A 19,290-nucleotide genomic window follows, 5' to 3' on the forward strand; every position below is an offset into this window, starting at 1 on the left:
GCTTCTCTGCAGAACGTTTGTAATTATCTCACGGTCGGCTTCAAATATTTGTTTACAATCGCTATCCTTAGTTTGAAATCATATCTTAATCTAGTATTTCATCTCATTGTCATTTTTCAGAGTGATAAATGAATGGGAGGATAGCTTCTCTAAGCCTCAGTTTGTTTTGTCGACCGACCGAGACCTCATATTATCAACAGATTCATAAATTCAAAAAGGAACAAAAATTTCAAAATATAACAACAGTTCAAAGTTAATCTTTCTACATAATATTGTTAATACTATTCCTTTATCTTCACAATTATTCTTAGTATCTCGTCATTTGCAATCTTGACTAATCCTTGCTGGTTTTAAAATTGGAATTAGTGCACACATCTCAAAAGCTTTTGCGCTTTCTTTATCCTACTTCTTATGGCCCATTTCTCTTATTGTTAGCATGGGAAGTCGCATATACACAATATCTGTTAGGCTTTAACAAACTATGAGCGGAGGTGGTCCAGTCGGTAGAGCACCAGACTGCCGCGAGAGAGATCCCAATTTGATTCCTGTGCTTGGAGATCTAAGCTAGGAATTTCCTGACAGTGTCCTTGCATAAAACTGCTTTGATGCAGCCTATCTTTTAATCAAAGGCCCTCCGAAGGTAAAGACGATCAGAGTGTGGTTCTGATTATATCACCTCCATTGTGGCCGACATCGAGAATGTGCGATGGTCTATCACCACAACACTTGTCTGCCTTAATACTTCTAACCAATGGTGTCTGGAAAGTCTATTATCTATTTTTAATTTAATTTTTTTCATATCCAAACAGATAAAAATGGGCCTCCCGATGGCGCAGTGGTAGCGTCGTCGCCTTGTAATGAAGGGGTCCTGGGTTCAATGCCCGGTGGAGGCACATAGTGGTTTGGATCCCACTTTAAACTGTAGGTCCAGTCCCGATTAGCCTTTCTGTGCATAAAGTGGACTTAAAACACCAACTCAATTAATCAATCAACCAAACGGTTAAAAGTACATACATTGAATTTATTTTTTCACAGCTTTCTCATTATAATGTTAAAAATTACTTTGATATTCATTATTATTTAAATATATAATATAGATATATATTTCAAAAAATGATTTATAGAATTTGCATTACAGTTCACTTTATGAAGAAGTTGAAACTACTTTCTTACAAAAAATATCATAACTACTGAACCTGCGTAAGATGTGAAACTCCAGACCCAGATTTTATATTTGTTATGGTATCGAGAAAGATTTTATTCATGGTAATAAACAACAGGTAGAAAACCCTTAGATGCAAACACATTGCCAAAAGAAATGACAGTTACAGTTTCTGGGATATGCATATCATTTCATGTGGATATCAATATTATTGTGTTTGCTGATGTGGGTAATACGTTTTGTTACTTTTGTACTTCCCTACAGAAGTTGGTAGAGTCAAAAGTCATCATTCAACTATCCTAACATTGCGAAATTGAGTAAACTTACTCTCCGAAATACTCAATGTGTCTCCTATGATTTCCTGTTTTCCTTGTATAAACTGGTAACATCAAATACGTTCTCTGTACACTGAGGGACCAAACCATACGAGCAAGATGAGTATTTAGCATTTCATTCCGAAAGGGGATGGGGATCTTCATTTTCCACTGAACCTACCAAGCTCATTTGCATGTTACAACATAATTGAGAGAATTTCTCTGGAAGCTCAAGCACGGTAGTCCCCCAATAAATATGCTAATAAAAGAAAACTTTAGAGGGAAAAGGGAAAAGTTCCATAATCGGAAAATGTAACGCTGCAACTCGAGGCACAGAAGCATGTTTAAACAATGCGCAGTAGAGTCGCTATGGCGCATCAAACAATCAGGTATTTCTCCGAGAAACTAACATAGATGATAAAACACTAAAAAGAAAAGAATGTCAATAGTAAAACCGTTACACACCTCGGGTTACCTCATGATGACAATAGATCCGTTTTCTGCAGAACTTTTACACTGCCGTGTTCCGAATTCAACTAACGGATGTTCTGGTGTTGTGGTGGCAACAATGCGTCAGGAAATTCATAAGTGTTCTGATAGAGTTTGATGTGCAGAATATATTAAAATGGCAACGAAATGTTACTTAGAAAACTGTATATTGAAAATAAATATTGGAGAGAATGAGTGGTATGGGTTGATGAAATTTTTAATACGAGTATTTATGAATATTCTTGATAACGAAAAATTAATTTTTAAGCCACAATTTCCTGACTTTCGATTGTGTTTTAGAAACAGTGTGTATATTCTATCCCCGGAATCTGTGGAGCAAGTCCGCGCATAGCGGCAGAGAAGAGGAGGAAATCAAGTGGACAGAGCGAAGCAGTACACTCTGCTCTAAGGCTGGTAACGGCAGTCGCTTTCCCGCTTCCACTCAGTCCCGTTCCCTCTCACGTGTTCATTGATGAAGCCATCTCACGTCAATACTTGCGCAGCCTTCGCAGCAGCGTGTACTGCTTCGCTCTGCCCACTCGATTTCCTCCCCTTCTCTGCCGCTTTGCGCGGCATTGCTCCAGAGATAGTTGGGTCAGAGTATACATGCTTGGAATTCACATTTTCATTCGCTTTCAGATGAGATTCGTGCAATGTTACAGCAAAGCAAATCTAGTTTAGAATCCAATCACGTGTCGACTAATAGAAGCAAATCCTGTTGGGATTATAAGAAGGCAAACAATCTGAAAAAAAGGCGAAACACGCCAAAAAAAACAACAGATTTCCCGTAAAGAACAAAGTTGATCTGTTGATGACAAGCAGCGCTAACTACGCCTCCAGGACATGCTCATATTAGAAACGAAAAATAGGGAAAATAGAACTTAATGAAGCGCGTGTGACATAACTGGTTTGCCGGGATGCAGACTGGAAACATCCAACACATTCCCAAATCTCTGTGTCTGGCAACAAGCAAGGGAATTCCGTACTTCACAGTGGGGCAAACTACACGTTAATAATGCTGCTTGGTCAGATGCGGTAATTCCATTAGCCCCTAATGGTGAAAACTGGGCTGCCTAAATGAATGATGACAACAACACGCCACATGTAAAAGTACTCGTGTTTCCCAAAGGCCACAGTTATTAATGTTTTACAAACATTCGTAAAACTATATATATATATATATAAAATAAAACACCCACGGAGATTTTATCCAGGAAAACTTGCCTACCAAGATAAAAATGAAAACATGCTGTAGCTTTAACGAAACTGTTTCTGTGTATATAATTGTACTAGCGGATTGCCCGGCGTTGCACGGGTATTTATTTATCCCAATCTTCTATTAAAGTTGTCCGTTGGAGAAACAATAGCGCTCTTAAATCCACTCTGCATTACTTAATAGACTGCTCCTGTGACTTGTTGAACATGATCGAGAAAGGAAGTGTGTCTCTCTCTTTCTCTCTCACTCTCTCAAACGTCATCGTGAATATCACCAATTAGCTTAACGACTCTGAAAACTATGGATTCGACACTAATGTAGGTCATTTTTTACATTTTATTTTTCAAACCTTTTCACCCCCATGCTGATAGGTGATGAACTTGGAGTTGAACGGCATTCGTAGTGTCACTATTCATCTTAGCGACCCCGAAAACTATGGATTATCACTAATATCGGTCGTTTTCAATTATTTTTACATGTCACCCCTTCCCACTCCCACCCCCTAGGGGTGCCAGGGGTGTCTTACTCCCACAGTATTTCTTTCCAGATTGTAAGTCATATGTGTACCAAGTTTGGTTGAAATTGCTCCAGGCGTTCGAGAGTTATGGCGGAACAAACATACATACACATATACACACACAGGGGTGCCCACAGGAGATGGGGTATTATGGCGCAGACTGCGCCATCGAAATTTTTGGGGGGGATTTTTTTTCTTATTGTAATATAAAATTCAACATTTATATATTTTTCCAAAATAAATGTAAACACCTTAGGTACACCATATTTAATCCATTAGATGAAGAAAATTAAGTATTTTGAGGTAGCGATGCCCACAGGTGGGTTTGTGGACTCTCGTTATGTCCAAGCAAGTTATTTGTTTTCGGGGGGACGATTTTTTGTGATGGAAATTTGATGTGAAACAGTACAGCATTTGGCACAAGTTGAATTACGTTATTAACTATCCATTGTTGTTATATAAATACCAAATTATAGACTGCCAAGGAAATTGTAACGGGTAATATTATTATTACCCAACTCTTACACATTGGGTCTTAAATCGACACGTGGATTCTGGTGGGAGATTGGGGATTAAACGTTGGGGGAGGGGGGGCAATATCCGACTATTGAATATCAGTGTTAAATCTTAGATTATCCTGGGAATTTTAGTTAGGGGGCTGAGCATTAAATTTGGGGGGGGGGGATATCCAACTCTTGTATATTAATATTACGTCTGATATTGTAGCGGAAAATGTGGTTTGTGGACGGAGATTTTTTTCTTTTGGAGGGGGTAATATCTAAGTATTCTTCAACATAAACTGTAAGTCCAAAATTTTGGTTGGTTTGGAGGATTGAATATTAAATTTGAGGGGAGGAGATATGGAGCTCTTAATAAAGTGTAAAATCTTAGATTGTCAAGGGATTTCTTTAGGGTTCGAAATTATATTTGGGGACTATATTTAGAGATATGGTATGCGCACGTTTCGGCGCCGAACATGGGAAAAGAGTAGATGGAAAAGAGTAAATATCGAGGGATCCTATGAAAGTATTGACGTCCCATTAAATTAATATTCTTGGAAGCCTGCAAAGAAATTGATATACAAACTTTCTTGCTCGCTTCGCTCGCAATATTGCCTTACAAAAATACGTGTCTGGCATTTTCATGAGACGATTGTGAAGAATTATACTGTGCCTGCATTACAAGACAAACAATATTCTCGATATTTATTAATAATATAATTTCTTAAAATATAATGTTTAGTGTCGGTATACTGCTTAATTTAAAGCAGGTGAGTCATTTTGATGATATGGTTCTATTAGCAATATTATTGTATTATTGATTCCCTGGAGGCTATGCTGCAATAGTTGTACTTCATAGTAACGTCTTGCACATTACTCGATAACACAGGAAAATAAATAGTGTCAAATTCGCATTTCGAACTTATTGTTGCAGGGTAATTTTGCTTTAGCAAGTGAAATTTGCACTGAAGATGAAATCCATGTAATTATTGCTATGAATTACTAAATAAATTGTAGTTACCCCAAGCAGAGGGGTGAGTTCTTTGAAGGAACTTGTCCCGGCCTTAGGAATTTTTATCTAAGGTTCTGTAATTCTCGATCTTAAGTTGTGTAAGACATTGAGTTAAATACCCAAATTGTGGGTTATTAAAATCTTGTTCTCCAACCACAAACACTGTATAAATACATATTTATATAATTATGACACTTGAGATTGCTAGCTTTCCGTTATTTTGAAAATTCGAACCATTAAAAAATATGGACAGTTTAACAGGCTACTGTATTCAAATAAAAAGAATTATTACGTATTCACCCAAAATATTTTGAAGGGTAATGCATCCACGGACTAGCTGGGGGATGGAAACCTCTGTTTAAGGAGGACGGGTAGATCAAGTATAGTGTTCAATAAAGCTTAAAAAAAACGTTACTTTCAGTAGACACGCTATCGTAATTAAATACTTCATGTGGATTACCGCATGATTTGGGGGGGGGGGGGACGCATGACGAGATTTGGGGGGCATAGCTTTGGGGATTATGGGCACCCCTGTACACACATACATCCATTTTTATATATATATATAGAAGATTTGTGATATTTTTCTTCGCTCCTCCACCTATCTAGATTAATCGCCACGATGAAATGAACAGTGAACTGATGAAGTATATAAACACAATGAAATAATCATCCTAAACTTACCCAGGTCCACTGATTTCGTAGTACGGTATGCTAGCCATATCACTTTAATATCTGACTCAAAGCTGTAGTGTGCCTCCCCGATGGTATAGTGCTAACATCGTCGCCTTGTAATCAAGGGTCCCGGGTTCGATACCCGGTGGAGGCAACATAGTGGTTCGGACCCCACTTTAAACTCTAGGTCCAGTTCCGATTAGCTTTTCTGTGCATAAAGTGGACCTAAAACAAGAACTACAAGCTGTAGTGTTGTCACATTTTCGCTTCTTAATGATATTTCCTTCTTTATAGCCACGCTGAGAATGAATGGTGATTACACAAAGGAGACAAGAAAAACACTGAACGAAACACCCACGTCCTGATTGGCATTCCATAAGCTACTGCGTCACAATCGTGAGTCTAACACTAGTCGCGTTTGAAACATTCATTACATCCAAGCAAAGTACATGTTAGCTATTCAGTTGTCAGTTCAACTTTACTTCACTGTTATGTCACCATTCAGATGAAGCCATGATGGTGAAAGTATACATATACATATCGTACAAACACCCGTTTGTTTATATTAATGGATCGTAGATAGGCTATATGAAAGCCTTTAGCCACTCGTTTGCTAAGCGAGAGGAACGTTGTAAGAGAAAGGGGGTAGCCCTGAGGAGCTTCGTCTACACTCAAACTGCAAGGGGACTAGCCCCGTAAAATAAGAACAACACTCACGATTAAATTTAAACATTATAATTGACTGGTCTGGCAGGGGTGTGGGAGAATGAAAGTGGAACGTTCGTTACCTGTAGAACTTGAAGTGACGATCCACTCGCTGATTCGTTGATGAAACTTTCCTGAAATAACACTCCTTTCCGATAGCGTACTACTCCTCGCTGTAACTCCTTTAGTAACGTTCGGTAATCCTACTTTAAGTCGGAGGCAACAACTGTTCACGCCATAACTTTCTTAGTTCAACCGTTTGTATAATTCCGAAGCACCGACTGTGCATGCGATAGATTTCAGATACCGACTGAGCGAATTTAATTTAAATAGCTCGAAAGAATATTTCTTCAAACTTCGGCCGTTGAGAGACCGCGTCTCTCAATAACGGTGCTTTCAGCGTAAAGCTGTGTTTGCATTATCTTTCCTGCGATTCCGGAAGAATTCGTATCAGCGGATTTTTACATTGGCTGAAGATCGCAGGTGTAATTTGCTTGAAAGAAGCTCTTTCCAGCTTCTTTCATACTCGCACCCTTTTTATGAAATGATTAGACTTTGGAATATGGCGCCCGGAGTCCCGGATTCGAGTCATGCCTTCGGAATGATACGACACACCTGCCTGGGGCAAAAAATTAAATTCACGCAGGGAAGTTAAATTTTTGTCACGCGAGCCTGGCCATACCAGTCAATTACAGAAGACAAATTTATTTACACCAACCCCAAAAAATTACTATCATACAAGGGGGTGTAAAGAAAAATAATTATTACACACAACCAAAAATTCATGCACTTAAATATCTAAACATGCTGGATTGTAAACAACATTGATGCTGACTCGCCATTTCTCATGGTGTCACCGTAGCGGTGTTTATCACTGTACACACGGAGCACACGCAAAGCACTATAGTATACGTAGGAAGAAAAAAAAAGTATCTTCGCTTCCTGGGCAAGGTCAGTGCCATTGTGCATAGTTCAGGGAACGATGAATATGTTTATACACTTTCAACTGTTTAGACAATTCCTGTAACTTATAAAAAAAACCTTGAGAAGCAGCCGCAAGAAAAATAATTGGCATGCAATATATACAGCAGGATCAACCTGAAGGGTTCACAAGTAGAAACATTCAAAATTATATACAAGGAATTCCCAAATTTCGATATGATATATATATGGCGGAACGCCCCATGTATATGTATATATATATATATATATATATATATATATACACACACACACACACACACACACACACACACACACACACATATACATGGGGTGTTCCGCCTCCCAACCTATTGTCTGTTTAAGTAATACACATAATTTGAAAAAAATAATAACAGTAGTGGCAGAAATTGAGGTCGAAAATAATTTAAGTCTTTCTGCCGGTCCGAAAAAAAACTGTTTCCCGATGTTACACTTCGAGTTTGTGTTTTGGACATGGAGTACTGGTTGAAGATGTTGGTTGGCCAGTGGGAAACAGCTGTAGTTGAAGGATACCCCATTAGCAATCGCGATGGCGAGCGTTCATTGCTAACGGAGATCGGCGAACTGTTCTCGACGATCCGGTGACGAGAGTCGAACCGGGAACACACGAATCGACGCGGACATACGCATTTGTTGTTGTTGTTGAGTTGGTGTTTTAAGTCCACTTTATGCACAGTAAGGCTAATCGGGACTACACCTACAGTTTAAAGTGGGATCCGAACCACTTGTGCCTCCACCGGGTATCGAACCCGGGACCCCTTGATTAAAAGGCGGCGACGCTACCACTGCGCCATCGGGGAGGCCCCCAAGCATTTGTATACGCGACGCGACACACGCACAGATGAGATATACCGGAAACTGGAAACAAGTTTATCCAATGAGTCCGAAAAACGTCACCGATAGGCTATTCCTGGAAGAAACTTCTGGCTCGCGTACAGTGGGAGTCCAGAAGGAACAGACACGCGAAAACGGCACTGGTAGAGCGTCCATTTTCACATTTTTCGGTGATTGGACACAAACACACGACTCGCGCGATGTATGTTGGGCATACGAACATGTGTGAAGAATCCTTGCCATCTGGGGGGGGGTTACACTGTCGACTGCAGACTGGGTACTGTCCTCGGGCTTCGAAGGTGAGCACTGGACGACGCACTTGGACGTGAGATGAGTTGCGGAGATGGGCACTGGGACCAACTGGTGAAGACTCGACGAGGGGGCAGGGGGGGCGTCGTATTGAATGGCGGAAGAACGGCGGCGGCAACGTGAATCACTGAAGTGTGACGAGGGCACAGGGGCGTTGCTGGTCACGAAACTGATGACTCTGGGGAGGCATCTGGTAAGTAATGGTCATCCCCATTATAAAAGCTGCCGGGGGGGGGACTCTGCTCTCCAAACTGATGAATCCTGATGGGTGTTCTGGTGATGGCTGCCCACCAACACTGATGACTTCTATAAGGTGCTGATCACTAATTGTTATGAGTCGTTGGGGGTTGGGGCGCACTGCTGTACACGAACAACTTCTGGTGATTGCGGGTAGCAAGAATAACTGGAGCTTGCTTCTCAGGAACGTGATGATCACGAACATGAAAAGTCCCGGGGGGATGATGCACTTCCGAAAGGTGCTGATCACAAAGATGACAAGTCTGGGGGTGGAGTGCACTGCTGGATTCGAAGAACGTCTGGTGATCACGCGTCGCAAGAATGGTAGTTCCAGTAGGGGGGGGGGGTGCACTTTTGTCCTGGAGGGGATGAACCTCTGGAAGGTGCTGATCCGGAAGATGATGATTCCTGGGGATGCTGGATGCATCTGTTGTGATCTCTGCTTCAAACTGCGGCGACAGTCCTTGCTGGGCTGAGACGAACGGTGTGAAAAGGTAGGGTAAGGGGCAGCTGAAAAATGAAAAGGAAAACCAGACCAGATCGTTTAAAATAAAGGAGGGGGGTGAACTGACACGTTACTTCTTGAATAAATCGAAATTATAGCGATTGAAGCGAAATCAAGGAAATGTAATTTTAAAAAAGAACAAGTAAAAAACGAGGTATCTGGGCGGGGTTAAGTTTAAAAGTTATTCTGTAAAATAAGCAATGGCAAAAGCAAAGCACTAGCCCAAAGGTTATTTGTTAAGATGAGGACGGGTGACCGTTGGTAGAACGATAATAATAATAATAATAAAAATAATAAATTGAGAAAGGACGTTATCTACCCGAGGGTGGTGATGATCTCGCAACAAATGAAATGTCCTGTCCTCTGTAGTCAACGTTGACGTTTTGGAGGGGAGGGAAGTATTTACTGTGTCGTACAAGGGGAACAAATAAAGGGAAAAAAATGAAGATGGCGTAAATACTCCCCCCCTCCAATGCCGTTAACGTTGACATTGGTCTTCAGAGCTATACCTCGTCTTACGATACACCTCTTGCAGCCATTAACTTCTAATATCAGGCTTTCACATAGCCTATCTACGATCCGTTAATCTAAACAGACGGGTGTTTGTACGATATTTATACATTTAACCTGTAGTTGCTTGATGTAAGTTAAATTAAGGAATATTTATATCTCTAGTTTTGTATTCGCTGATTGTGGTGGCAAGTAATAAAAATTGTTGCGATATACTACAGATATAATTTAAACTATAATATGGAGTTTTTACACTTTATACATTTGTTCATAAAGTTCCATTAAGCTAGGTTAGATTAACATTAGATTAAAATTCTCCTTGGGAAGAAGTACCAAATGAAAGTATTACATATGTGCTGAATTTTGTATATTTAATACTGCTACTTTACTTCTTGAATTTAATTTCGACATGACTATGGTTTATGAAATTAATGAAAGAACAGTCTCAATAGAACTCTTACATAGATTCGAACTCAGAACATTGAAGGCAAGATCTTGAGTAAAATGCACAAATCTATAAGCCACCAAGGCTGGGTTTGCATCCGTAAAGAAGATTGTAACGTTTGTTGAATGTAAAAATGCAGGGTTATGTTAAGAACTCAAAACATTGTTGTCACTGGAAGTATAACTTCGACCATGTTAATACTGTCGTAAACTTACGCCCTTGCGTGTTTTCAGGATTTCCGTTTATATAAAAGAATAAATTCCCGAACAAGTGAATGAGTAATTATTGAATTAGTCTTGATTTTTTCGATTTATTCCAATGAAAACATCTTCTTCAAGCTATAAATGGTTAATTTTTGATCAAACATTTAAACTGTTATCATCAACTGGCGAGTTTTAAAAGCATCACGATCACTATAATTGTAGGATTAGTGCAAATAAAGGAGCCAAACTATTCAGATTTTCGTCTGCTGACTTACTGTTTCTGACAGTTAATTACATTTGTAGTCCGTATTACTTGATTGGACGAACAAAATCTGGGAAATAGCAAGCAATGGACCGAATCAAAACCGAAATTGCCTTTTTCCCCCAATTTTCCAAGCGGCAAAGAATCTACCAGTAATTAGACAATTTGAAGGGAAAAGAGTATTTCTTTTTAACAAGATTCGCATACGAAGTTGCTTGTTTCCTTTAGCTTCTCCCCCTTTTTTAATCCCCCCTGTCTCTCTTCATTCAATTTTCATCCCGGCTGGTAGAAACTGAAGAACTCTTCGGAAGAAATATGCATCTGGCTTCCTCGCTGCAGATTCCTTTTCATTGTCCGCAAGGGCACTTAACCGAAGGAGAAGATGGACTTTTCGTGCTCCGCAATCGGGCTGGAAGGAAGATGGTTGTGGCGGCCCTCACTTACACTTTCACTTTCTTCCTTTTATGTTCCTTTCTGAAGCATCGGCACTCCTTCAGACAAATAAGAGAAACAGAAAATGACGTGCTCTATCTCAAGTTCAGGCAATGGCTGTCAATCCCTGGGGTAAAATTACTTTCACACGAATCCCGTGCTATAAAAGTGGCCTGGATAAAATTTGCCTTAATTTGTTACTTTGTACGTCAATCTTTATACACACACACACACACACATACATGCATACATATACATACATACTACACACACACACACACACACAGTGGGCTCTATAATTCTCTTTAATTCGAACTCCAAGGGGACGCAAAATGTTCGAATTATCCAAAATTCGAATTAACGAGAACATGTATCATTAAAGATGATTTGAAGGGAAGTAAATTTCTGTTCGAATATATAATACATATTATTTTTCTCATTTTCACTTTTCATTTATTTGTCATTTTACCATGATGGTTATTTATGTTACAAAAATATTTTCATGTAAAAGTGAAGCATTTAAGAAAATTATTGCTTTCTAAATTATTCAAAATATTAAAAACTCTTCGTGATCGAGCGCATTGAATATTTGTGCAATGACTTAAACTAAGATTCGAAATTAAAATTCCAGCCAAGGCAAGGACATTCGATTGTGCTGTTATCTATTGCATCTCTACGATTAACTCTAAAATGTATATACATTACGTTTATAGCCAAATCAAAACATGGACACAACATAAATTTAAAATATTTGAACTCATATCGGCAAACATTAACTTATTTTAGGATCAATATTTAGAATGATGGCATTATAATGTTGAATATGACGTTCATCTACGAGATGAAGTTGAGCAACATGATTTGGTGAAGAATTAACACAACAAAATTGAATTGTACATGAAAAATCATATACTTGACGTGAGAAGTAGGATGTAGAAATGGTAGAAATTACCCAGCCACAATAGCAACTTAAAATGACGAACTCAACGTAAGAAGTTTAATGCGTGTTTACCGGTCATAAATGTAATAAGAACCGTGAGTAAACTAATATATCAATCGGTAGGTCACATGATATCCTCTGTCCACTAACATGGGCAGACAAACTAATTGAAATATTTGAGGATGAAAAAATATTTTCAGTAGTAGCTTCCGTATTGGTAGATTACTCAAATGCAATGGCTAGAGAGAGAAAAGCGATCTGACAACTACTCTGGAGACCCTAGTTTGATTCTCGCGGTACGTGATTTATACATCATCGGCATAATAGAGAAACACCATCACACTAAAACAGGAAAGAGATATTTCTGAAAGATCTCAAGGGTCGCCCCAACGCAACTTAAACAGCACGACAGTATTTTAAGGTCCTACAAACCTGATCTTTACCCCTCAAGAACAGGCAAATCTCGTGGTGAAACACTGGGAGCAGCACTTCCAATCACACCAAAAATTACAAGAACCGGACTTCAAGAAAGCGACGGAGGAAGAAGTAGAGGTCCTGATCCACAGCCTACCGACAAACCCAACCGAAGGTGGGTTTGTCTAGGGAAATGGCAATTACAATCCGCAGAACAGAAATTTTCCAGGACTCGATTAAATCACGCTGGAAGCCAGGGAGGATTCTTCAACGCCATTCTGCAGTGGAGATACTTCCAAGAACAGTGGAAACGTCGAAAATGTGTGCCACACTAAAATTAAAGAAAATCCCCGACCGATGAGCTTCCTGTTTCACCTAATCAAGACCCTTGAAGGAAACCTCTAAGACGACGGTAGACTCAAGTCGAAGAAATACCTTCTCCCGGAATTCCAGTTCGGGTTCAGAAGAGCCCACAGCACAACGAGCCAGCTGACAAGAGTTCTCGAGTATCTCACGACAAAATTTAACAGGAAATATACAACCTGGGAATATTTATGGGAGTGAAAAGTGCCTTCGGTAGTGTGTGGACACATGACCTAATAAGGAAGTTCTTCGCCCTGCCCATCAAGTACTGTTGTACCCACCTATGAGTCAGATATCTCACCAGCCGCACATTCTTAACCACGTTCCGGGGAGCCTCAGCACAAGACAAAGATATGCAGGCAGGGTTCGACTCTCGTTCCGATACTGAACTTGCTGTACACGACAAACACACCAGTGTCTCTGACATACTTACAGGCTTACTTTGCAGACGACGTAGCCTACTTTACATCAAGGAAAAAGCTAGCCGCATCCAACGTGATAGTGAATCAGCAACTACGAGAATTCCAGCTGTGATCAACCAAGTGGAGAATGAAGACAAAGGCTATCAATATCACGGATGTCATCTTCATGAGACGGATAATGCAGGAGCAGCAGAACCTCGTACTCTTCGGGCAACAGATACCCCATGCAGACGCGCAAAATATCTTGGTATGACGCTAGACACAAGCAGCATGTGGAAGCGGTGTATCCCAAGGAAAACCACCGTCTGGGAGTACTCCACGCCATCATTAAGAATCCCAAGATGTCGCTCGAAACAGTAAGAATCTACAAGACCATTCATCAGACCGGGCATGCTGTATGACATACCAACTTAGCACCACACGGCATTCTATCTTTTTTTTTTTTTATTCATTATTGCTCCATTCATCAATTTGTAGTCGGATTCTCCCTACGATAGAGAAGACCGGGAAAAAGGCAGCATGATTGCCGGTTCGTCTGTTATGAAGCATCGCGTAAAGGAGACTAAATTAACGCAATGTGGAAAATGGTATACAAAGAAATTAAAATCATCTTTCACACACACGTTTTGTTACAAGACGTACGTAGCATTTGCCATTCTGGAAAAGAGGATTATTCACAGTGCGATGAAGAATGCTTGCACAGCAGACCTATCTAAAGAGAGACAAAAGCATAGTTGCTTTCAAGGTTTTGAAGTTCTGATATGTAAGCATTGATATCTAATGAGATTACATGCAATTCCAGATAAAAAGTATCGTGGAAAAAAAATACAGAATGGAGAAATGTAAAGGATATTAATATTGAAATAATGATCAAAAATTCAAATTTCAATATAATTTGATGACAACCTTCATTACATCTTCGTTAGAATATTTCTGATAATAGAAATGGTATAAATTCATAGCGCGGAAACTACGAATGGTAAAGTTACAAATCATACCTCATATTGTTCAGAACAGATTAGGCTATAAGCCTATGGTAATAAAAATCATTTTCCCTATATCCTATAGAATAAAACGAAGTATAAAAAATTAGGTCGTTCCCCATGGAGTTACGAACATGTTATTGCCTACAAATTATGACACAAGGTTAGGTATCCTCAAGTACTCCTTGAGTAAAGTTAAACGAAAGTAATATTTATTCACATTTTACATCTATTTTGAGAGACCCGCTAATTACGTGTTGAATATTCAGCAGAACGGAACCTCCCATTTTTTCACATTTGACAATAGGAAATATAATATGGAATTATTCCCCTTCTCAGGGGTGGTAAGTTTTTGATACTATATTAACTTATTTACTTGTTCTGAACTGTGTTCAACTAAGTTGAATTGGCTCATCTACTGTAGTAAACAAATAAAAGAAGAAACTAACGATTGTTTTTGGTAGTGAAAAGTAAAATAAATTTAAGCCAACTGCCTTAACATTAAAATTACTGTCCTCCGAATTACAACGTGCGGAAACCGGAGGTTTTCTCTGGTGTCATCCGTAACGTGTGCTTGGAATTGCACTACGAATTTAGATGGATGTTATGAGGGAACCACTTTTGTCATTTCAGAAATATCTCCAGGTTTTACGTATAAACCTAAGAAATTCCTATATTACGAACTACAATGTCCAGACATATGTGGTTTTCACTCTTAACGTGTGCTTGGAAATACTGTATAAGTTTTGATAGATGTTATGAGGAAGCCATTTTAGACTATTTAGAAATATTTTCTAAGTTATACGTTCCTTTAAGAAACTAAATCAATCAATCAAATAAGTTATACATTAGAACTTAAAAATTCCTATCTTCGAAATTATAGCACGCCGTATCACACAGTTTTCACTGCTGTCATACTTAGCGTCTCCTTGTAAATGCAGTATATGTTTTGATAGCTGTTATGAGGAAGCCAAGTTTGGAAATTCAAAAATTATTCCAAGTTTTACGTTAAAAGGAAGAAAAATCCTATCTCCCGAACTACAATACGCAGACATGAGGTTTTCACTGTGCCATTCTTAAAGCCTGTTTGGAAATTTAGTATGTGCTTGCATGGCTGTTATAAGGAAACCACTTCTGCCAATTCAAAAATAATTCCGTTTTACGTTAAAACGTAAGAACGCCTATCTTCGAAACTGTAACGCGGGTTACTGCTATTAATCTGAACGTGTGTTACGAAATATAGTAAGGGATTTTGCAGTGTGTTAAGAGGAAATCGCTTTTGGCAAATTAATAACTTTTCCAATTTTTATGTAAAAATATATTAAAATTCCTATCTTGGGAACTTCAATGCACAGACATGCACCTTTCACTGTTGTCCTTCTTAAATGAGCTTGGAAATGTAGTATGTATTTTGATGGTTTTTATGAGGAAAGCACTTTGGAAATCAGAAACATTTTTAACATTTTCTTTAGAGATTTAAATTTGCTTCCTACCGAAGCAGGTACCTGAGATGCATGTGGTATGCACTGTTGTCATTCTCAACACGTGTTTTGAAATCGTCTGTCAAGTTTGGTGGGTTTCGTCAGACGAGCACTCAAAGTGCATGCCTTTTAAAAAAGATTAGCTTCTGCTAGTTCTGCAAAAACTCATCTTTGTTAAATCTGAATATCTCTTTCAATCACGTCCTCCATCATTTATGTGCTGTTTACACGTACCCAACCCTAAGTTTGACGTGGCGGCAAACGATGATAAAATTAATTTGAGTTAGGTTAGAATTTCTTGCTGTTTTCAATCAACATTTATTCGTCGAATAGGCTATTTGCGGTGACATATGGGCCTCCCCAATGGCGCAGTGGTAGCGTCATTGCCTTGTAATCGAGGGGTCCCGGGTTCGATACCCGGTGGAGGCACAAGTGGTTCGGATCCTACTTTAAACTGTAGGTCCAGTCTTGATTAGCCTTACTGTGCATAAAGTGGACTTAAAACAGCAACTCAAACCATTTGCGGTGACATATTTCAGTGTCCCTTACGTTACATGAAACGTCAAGAACAAATACTTGGCTGACAACCGTTCCAACAAGCCTTCAACATTCATAACATACTGGTACCTGAACAGTATTTACTGTTATGTCATGTGTGATGAACTACTCATCGGATGCTACGTAGGATGTCGAACGAAGATATCACGACTCACTATACCCTGTCCCAATTATCTCTGGAGCAGACGAACGAAAACAAGTCTCTGCGCAAGTAGTGACGCGAGACGGCTCCGCCAATGAACACGCGAGAGGGAACGGGATTGTGTGGAGGGGCAAACGACTGCAGTTTTCAGCCTTCCCAGCAGCGTGTACTGCTTCTCCTCTTCTCTGACGCTATGCGCGGCCTTGCTCCAGAGATATGCGAGACAGGGTATACTTCCTGAACTGGTACAAGGACATACGCTATTACGGTAGAGAAGTTCAGAAAGTGAGTAGGCGAAACAAAGCAGTGCGCGCTGCTGCAAACGGCTGGTAACTGCAGCCGCGTTTTCCCCTCTATGCACTCACGCCCCTTCTCGCGCATTCGTTGGTCGAGCCCTCTCGAGTCAGTGCTTGTGCAGAGGACTTTTTTTTTGTACGCTTGCTCCATAGACTCCTGGGACACAGAATAAGTGTAATACATCGCTGGCCAATATTCAAGCAAGAGTGATGGCTGGAACCATACATCAGCAACAATACGAAATGTCGAGATCAGGAAAAGACACCGACAGAAAAAGACCTATTCAAATTATTTAATCATGAAGTGTATAGTATGGTAAAACCATGGAGAACGTACGAAATAATCTAAATTGTAACTTGGTGCCTTCTGATTCTAAGAAAATCCAGCGAAACAGAAAAATACGAGGGTAGTTAGAAAAATCAGGTAAACGAAGCAGAGATGGAACGCGGTCAATAAGTTTGATCCTTCAAACGAGCCATTGCAGAGTTTCAGGCCAGTACGTTGTGAGGTTATTGTTTATAAAATGATTTCTCCTGGTGATTTATCACTTCATCCTTATCGGAAAACGGTTATCCTCCGAGCCATCTTTGAGGTTAGGGAACAAACAGAAGTCAGTAGGAGCTAGATCGGGCTAATAGGGTGGATGATCCAACAATTCAAACTTACGTTCATGGATTTTAGACATAGAGACCATCGACGTGTGAGGAGGTGCATTGTACTGGTGGTTTTGTCCATTTTTAAAACGCTTGCACGTTCACCTACTTCGTGTGATAAACAATAATCTCACAACGCACTGGGCTGAAACTCTGCAAGGGCTCATTTGAAGGATCAAACTTATCGATCCTGCATCGATTATCGTACTGCCATCTCTGCTTCGTTTACCTTACTTTTCAAACTACCCTCTTACAAATACATGTAATATGACAACCAGTGGTGGCATTAACAAAGTAAGTTGCTTATCACAGTTACGACGCCAAAGAAACGGACTTCTCACTTACCTCTCTTCAACATTCAATCTCTCTTCTTTGTAATACGGTTATGTTATGGCAATTTTCTACTACTTTGGTTAATAACGACGACGATAATCGATGATGACCTTATGAAAAGGATGATGGGGCAAATAGAATAATACATCGATGCCTTGACCAGGATTCTAACCTTGGACATCTGCGTTCATAGCAGGTTGCGACCTCGGAGGGCGGAACTAACAGTCAAGATAAAATTAGTAATTAAATGAAATTGTATCCTGTATATGCACCTTACATATTTATGGATATATCAAATTTATTTATTAAATTTCTTATTTACGGAAGGCTTAATTGTAAACAAACATATAACGTAATACAGTGGATAAATGTGACGGCCCTCGCAAAATATTCTCATCATATCGTCCATCTTTCCTCTCTCTTTTTTTTCTGGCAACGTCACTGATACGAGGTCCATTTTAAAAGAACGGATTATTTTCCATATTTGCACTAGCAAGCTCATTTTACTGTCGATATTGTGTAGAACGTCGTGTCGAGGCATTTTGAAGCTTCCGAAAAACGACAGCGACCAGCTTCGCATGAAAGGGCTCAAAATACACAGTAATTAGACTCACTATCTCTTTATTTTAGCAATGCTAGGGGACCACGTCCGATCATGCACCATCCGTGCCAATAGCAGAGCCGCAAGTCACGTTCCGCTCGTAGCCAGGGCTTAATTACAGCTAGTATCGGAGGAGAATCGAACACCGATAATGACAGTGTAATTCTTTTCAGCCTCCAGACCCTGTCTCTCATCACGGACATAATTCCTAGGGGTTTATATCCTCTTCCAACCTGTGTTCCTCTTTTCTTTCCCACCCTTTCATTGCCTCAGTCCACATGTATTACAACCATACCCTAAATGAACTTCAATCATGCAACATCATCTGAAAAGCAAGAGCATATTTGTTATTATTGTTGTTGTTATTATTATACAGGGTGCCCCATAAGTCCATCACCGTAGAGATTAATGGACATCATGTCACGGAAGTGCGAGAGTACTTGATCGCCAGTTTCTGGGTAACTGGATGGAGCGTCGAGGGTTCGCTGTCTCAAGGAAGACCAGATACCGCATAAGTCGACTTCATGCCTTGCGATACCTAGAATAAAGGATCCATGATGCTCGTCAGGTTGACCCCATCGTCGTTCTTCTACAGTATTATATACTATAGCTCGTCTCAGATCTTACGGCGGGCGCTCTAGAAGCTGGCAGGGGAAGTGCGGAGCGAGGATTACGCCGCAGACCAACCAGACAACAGCAGTGGCGCCGAGAGACACGACGCGGTAGAAAAAAGTACTACTTGAACCTCGTTCTACTGGCTGCTGCGTTTCTCATCGCGCTGGATTGGTCGCT

The sequence above is a fragment of the Lepisma saccharinum genome, chromosome 2, assembly GCF_977018435.1.
Source record: "Lepisma saccharinum chromosome 2, izLepSacc3.1, whole genome shotgun sequence".
NCBI lineage: Eukaryota > Metazoa > Arthropoda > Insecta > Zygentoma > Lepismatidae > Lepisma > Lepisma saccharinum.